At 38.9% G+C, this 6,482-nt stretch overlaps 1 pseudogene; it reads left to right on the forward strand.

The window, feature by feature from the left end:
* The first annotated feature begins 4,486 nt into the window (after nucleotides 1–4,486).
* Nucleotides 4,487–5,656, forward strand: LOC110321436 (annotated as a pseudogene).
* Nucleotides 5,657–6,482: the final 826 nt, after the last annotated feature.

Consider the following 6,482-nt stretch of genomic DNA (forward strand, 5'->3'; position numbering starts at 1 on the left):
TCAGGTGTTTCTCAACCATTCGATATTCCTCAGTTGAGAGTTCTTTATTTAGCTCTGTACCCCATTTTTTAATGGGTTTATTTGAGTTTTTGGAGTCCATAACTATACTTTCTTAAAAAAAGAAAATATATTTTCTTCCATGAGTTATCTGTCTTCTTTGGTCTGTTGCTTTCGTTAAGCATCTACTGCTGCTATCTGGCCCCTCCCTTTTCTCAGATTTCTGATCATCTCCAATTATCTGTTCATATTTATGAGAAAGACTAAGGTTGATTAATTCAAGCAGCTCCTGTAAATTCCTTCTGCTGTTGAGAAAGTTGTCTTTTATTAACTGACATCCTTTGAGACATGAGATTGTGTGTAAGTGGGACATTCATGCCAATGAATGAGTTTTGAGGCACAAAAGTAATTAGAGGTTCACCCAACTCTCAAAACAGGTCCTTCTCTCGGGGGGCTTCAGCCTTACTGGAGTGTGAATTCCCTAGGCTTTCCCTCGAGGGCCTCAGACTCACTATACTGTGAATTCTCTTAAGACCACAGGCGCACTAAAGTGTGAGCAGCTCCCAAGATCAAATCTTTATTTCTTTAATTATCTATTTGAAAATGTCACCTTGCCAATGATATTGCACAATGCTCTGCCTGGGGACATAGGGTCATCTGTTTTGGATAATACAACACTTCTGCCTTCTGTCCTCAATGAGCTGTAATCCAACCCACTCCAGAAAGTATGGCCTATTGTCTGTGTTAGATGTATAAACCAATATTCCTTTATCCATTTTCAAATATGGAATACTATATGAGAACAAAGCAGAGAACAATAGATTGTGTTGGAACAAAGAATATCCTCAATTCTACCTTAAGAATGTAAGGAACATTTAAAGAAGAAGCTACTGGACTAAAAGTGCTGATGCCCTGTGAAACAGATGTCAGCATCCCATTGTGCAAATGGAAAACAGAAGTTGAGGCCCAAGAATACAACACTTGCAAATAGCAAGGCCTAAATTTGCACACAGCGATCCCTACCACTCACACAGATGATGGGAAAAGCTTAACATAGATGGAGTACTACACAAGCACAAATCCTGACATTGTTAACAGGCAATACAGTCACAGATATAGGACAAACGAGTTCCCTGAAAACCCAGTTAGAAATACTCACATTCAGCTAGTTGACAGAATTCTGCCCATTTCCAATGTAAGATGCAGTGGATATAAATAGGACCCTTAAGAACATTTCCCACTAGGAAAGCTCTCATTGGGCTTTGAGTGGTAGAGAGGAAAGTAGACATAAATGGTTTGAGAGCCTGTACTGTGTTTTGCCAACTATGTACTCATACAATATTTATTCTACAGGTCAGTCTTTCTCACTAGTGCAATATGGAGGATATATTTTTCACTAACTTATGGTAGGAATTAAATGAATTAGATACAAACAAATAACTGATCTTCAAATATTACCTCTTTCTGCTCTACTATCCCAAATACCTAAATACCTTAGAATTAAGTGAGGAAATTTGTATCCTGTTGATAAATACATAATGCTAAATAAAATATTAAATCTATCATGGCAAAATTTTCTTTCTAAATATAATACAAAAAACCTGTAAGTCTGATCTAAACCACAACATGCCTTATGTTATTTATTTTAGGGCTTTGAAAATTAGTTCTACAAAATTTCACATATATATGTAGTAGGACAGCAACCACCTAAGATAGTTTGGATATAGTTATTTTAAGAACATGACGGTGCACTTTTCACCTAGTAAAATTCAGTAAGGAAAATGTTCAAATAGAAAATCTATGCCAGCTTGCACAAGGTCAAGGATAAAAGAATTCACCTGTGCTATGATATCCCATTTGTCTACTCCTTAGAAAAAAATACGTGTTCCTTTGTAGAGCTGGAAAGTGTGAGCAAATCTACATACAAAGAAGAATTTATACTTTTTAAATTTTAAAGTATGGGGAAAATGAACAGTTCATACCTGTCAGGTAAAATATGCACGTGCTGTCACAAGACTCAAGCATTTCTACACTATTCTTAAGCTACCATCTTGCACAAGAGAAATATTCTGATAGCAAGGATTATTCTGAAGGGTGGATCAAAGGGAAGAAAGAAGGTACCTTGGATGAAGTTGTAATGCTTAGCATTTGAAGTAAGAATAATTTATGGAAAAAGATGAAACTCAGGGTCTTTTTCTTTATTTTATTTTCTTTGGGCACTTTAGGTTTTGGTCTTATCTACTATCTTAGACTAAATTTATTTATTTTTAAAATTTTTATGTATTCTTATTCATGTGTCAGTGTGTGTTCCACATGTGTGCATGTGCTCCCAGAGGCCTGAAGACTAAGGTGAATCTGTGTTATGCATGTGACTGCTGGGAAGTGAATCAGACTCCTCTGCAAGAACAGCAAGTGTTTTTATCTGCTGAATCATCTCTGTAGTCCCCTAAACTTATTTCTTAATCATGGTAAAATATATTAGGAGATTTGTATACCTACTTACTCATGTAGTAGATCTCTAAAATGCTTCATAAATATACTAACAGTCAAGGTGAACTTGACTTTTTGTCTTTCTTCGAACTTTGGATATATTCACAGATTGAACAGTAGAGAAAAAAAAACCTTGGCAAGCAAACTATGGTTATACAACAAGAAAGTATCTCTTTCACTTCACAAAAAAAAAAAATTATAAGAATAAACAAAATGTCTACTGTGGTTACTCCCAAAAATTCATAACAGGTCGGGAAGTGAGCATTTCATTCAAACTCTACATGGTTTTCTTTTTGTCCAAGAGGAATGAATTATCATGACAATTCAGGAAAACTTTAAAAGTTGTTTTTAAACATCACTGTTTAACCCAACATTGCAGGCAGTGCATGAAATAAAGAAATGAGATGCCAAAATCCTTAACATTGACATGATAGGTAATAAATACTTTCTAGTTTGAAATTTGCATTACAAATGTTTGCCAAGTTTTCCCTAGTTCTCCAGACTTTGTAATTTCTGTGAAAATTTCATTGCACAATCACTAGCTTTATGAAAATACCATCCATTTATTCATAAATCACCTCAGTAGAAAATGCTAATTTTCTCTCTCACTCTCTCTTAGAAAAAAAGGCAGCACATGCATTTTGTTTATTTGGTGGGTTGGCTTAAATTTTTTTTGTATGTTTTCAGATTAATCGTCAATATTTAATAGTGCCAGGTTTGACCAGCATTGATCACATGGCAAGGGGGTCATGTACTCGCTGGCTGAGCTCTGAACCCTGAGCACATATCATTCCCTACCTACAGGCCTTGGGTGTGGGTACCTTCAGAACTCTTTGTGCACTCTTTTTTCCTTATAATACTGTATGGGAAAGGGATTTTTTTTTTTTCCTCACAAAGGGCAAAGGACATTGACTATCAAGCTTGTTAGGTTTGTCACTGGTGGGTGGGGTGGAGGAGAGGTAGGGACTGGTGGAATATTTCTTTGAAAGTTAAGTGAAATAAGCCAGAGCAGAAAGGGAAAAATTGTATTTCCCTCCCTGTTTTAGAAATCTAGAAGAACAAAAAAAGGAAGACACACAAGTAGAAGAGAACATTAGAGAAGAGGAAAGAGTCAGAGGGGAGGGGAGGGACAGAGGAGATGGAGTGGTGGGTAAGACCCAAGTATTCATATGCCTGAAAGTGTCACAAGAAATCCCATTGTTTCATGCAAGTAATGAAAATTAACAAAAGGGAAAGGAAAACTGAAGGTGTCTTCACTGTGCTTAATAGACAACTCAAAGGAGTCTGTTGGAAGAAGCTGCTTAAAGAGAATGTTAAACAAGCTGCAACGAATGTGTTTTCAAGTAGGACCCGGGAGGAATTCTTTTAAAAACGGAATTACAAACAAAATAAAGGACTATTCTCCAACTTCTAATTCACTGTGCTATATTGGCCCACTGACACTGAAGCATTTTGAGTTTCTCTTTTTTCCCCTCCCAGTGCTCTACCCCTGACATAATTCTAAACCTGTAGGCAGTAAACATTCCTGTCCTTTTGCCCCTCCTCTTGCTCAGTGCAGTAGCTTGCAAAGATAAGGGCAGCTGCTGCTGTAAAAGTCCTATTAACTCCCTACTCCACACAGCTTCTGTGGGTCTGGCATTTGGCGAAGTGCCTGCATCAAGTGCTGGGATCTTTTCCTGCTCAGATGGTTCTATTCAATGCACAAGGTCACAGACCTTCAGTTATGGCTGCAAACACTCTGAGCAGATATTTAACCCCAGCTTGACCTCTGGGAGGGGGCAGAGGGCCTGTGCAAGATTGCAGCCAAGCCTAAAAGTTGGCATCTGCTGTCTGTGAAATCTCCAGGTCTGTAGCTAAGGGCTGATGCCAGAATCTCTCAATTTGAGGGTAAAAGGGATCTTTGTCCACCATGTCTGCTAAACTTGCACTCAGCAAGCCCTGATCAGAGATGTGGTGCTTAGACCACATCTTCAGTAAAGGGTCACTGAATGTCTCCTGAATGGAGACCTTGGAGGCTATGATTGAGGGATTAGATACACCACTTGCACACAAGGTTCGAACCAGCAGGTGTAAACTCAGAGCACTCCCTTGGAGAGATAAAGAACATGACTTGTGTGGGAGATGGGCTGGATCCCATGAAGGTGAAGGCTTACAAGAGTTCATTAGACAGAAGCAGCCAATGGAGAACAGTCCTGACTGTGAGGTGAAGAAAGAATTGAAGGTGATGACTGAAGTCCATCTCACGAAGGGCAGATTTGATGAATCTGCCACATACCTGTTGCAGTGGGCCCAGCAGAGAAAAGATTCCATTCATCTATGCTGTAGAAATCTGTAGATTCGGGGCTTAACCAAAGCCACATTCATAGAAATCTTCAAAATTGTACATGCAGGCCGTATACAGGAGCTTTCCTAAGAGCTTTCCTAGAAGAGTTGGCTTTTCTTAATCCCTACCTGAGACAGATGAAAAGTCTTTTCACACTCACACTAGATCACATCATAGGTACCTTCAGTATGGGTGATTCTGAAAAGCTTGATGAGGAGAAAATATTCAGATTGACTTTTCAACTTCCCAGAAGTTGAAAACCAGAAACTCCATGTAAAAGATGTCTCTTTTATAAAAGGCAACCTGAAAGAACGCCTCAGGTGCCCGAAAAAGCCCTTGGAGACACTTTGAATCACTACCTGTAACCTTCCAGTCAGCCTTGAATTACCTGCCTTATTGCCTGAATATTTGTGAACTCAAACATCTGCAACTTAGTGAGATATAAATATTTATGTTATTTACTCCTTGAGCCTATTGGGTTTCTCCTTGTGAGTTAGAGATAACCCTGCAAACCCTGGAATTGGAGTCATGTTGTATAGAGGACTCTCAGTTCAGTGCCCTGCCGCCTGCCCTAAGCCAATGTTCTCACCTCAGAGAGGCCGATTTCTATGATAATAACGTCTCTCTGCCTTTCTACACCACACAGCCAAGCTGAGTCAGCTGACCCATGAGTGATACCCTGTCCCTATGGAGTGAAAACTTTGTCCCGAGCTCCTGGATCTACTCAGGGCCAAAAGACTGTCCAAAATTACCGCCTTTGAAACAGCTCAATGCTCTAAGTGTGGTGGGTCCTATATTTCTGATCTGGAGACCCAATGTTGCCTTTTCCAGCACTACATAGGGTAAAGTTATTGTGGGACTGAGAAATGGAAGCTTAGTAGTGGGGATTGATGAAATCCTAAGTGAATGTCCACTGCTGAATGGAGCATGGAAATGTCAATCACCTAAAAGTCTGAGTTACACTGGAAGTCAAGATCGTCCTCTGAGCTGGTGAATGGATGTTGCATCTGCAGAAAGCATCAAGCACTCTTTCTCCTCTAGGGTTCTTGTAGTGTGAGTGTGTTACAATAGAGGCACGGTTTTATGAGATTGCCCCCCTCTGTTGACTGCATACAATAAAAATATTGACTTATAAAATAAAATTAAAAAAAGAAATGGGCTAATGAATAACTCCCCCAAAAGGAGAATTATGGGCTGGAGAGATGGCTCAGTGGTTAAGAGCACTGACTGCTCTTCCAGAGGTCCTGAGTTCAATTACCAACAACCATCTAGGGGCTCACAACCATCTGTAATGGGATCTGATGCCCTCTTCTGCTATGTCTAAAGACAGCTACAGTGTACTCATATAAATAAAATAAATAAATCTTTAAAAAAGAAGAATCATAAATAACTAATAAGAATTTTAAACTCGTTCAACATCCCCAGCCATCAGAAGTACTCTGAGAATAAGTACTCTGAGTATAAGAATAAGTACTCTGAGTATAAGAATAAGTACTCTGAGATACCACCTCACTCATCAGAATGGCCATCATAAGAAATCTGATAGCAAATGCTGGCAAGGATCTGGGAAAAAGAAACCCTTGTTCACTGCTGGTAGGACTGAAAACTAACATAGCCATTATATAAATCATTATGAAGAGTTCATAAAAATTAAAAAAAGAAGTGCCATGAG

This window comes from Mus pahari, chromosome 5, assembly GCF_900095145.1.
Source record: "Mus pahari chromosome 5, PAHARI_EIJ_v1.1, whole genome shotgun sequence".
NCBI lineage: Eukaryota > Metazoa > Chordata > Mammalia > Rodentia > Muridae > Mus > Mus pahari.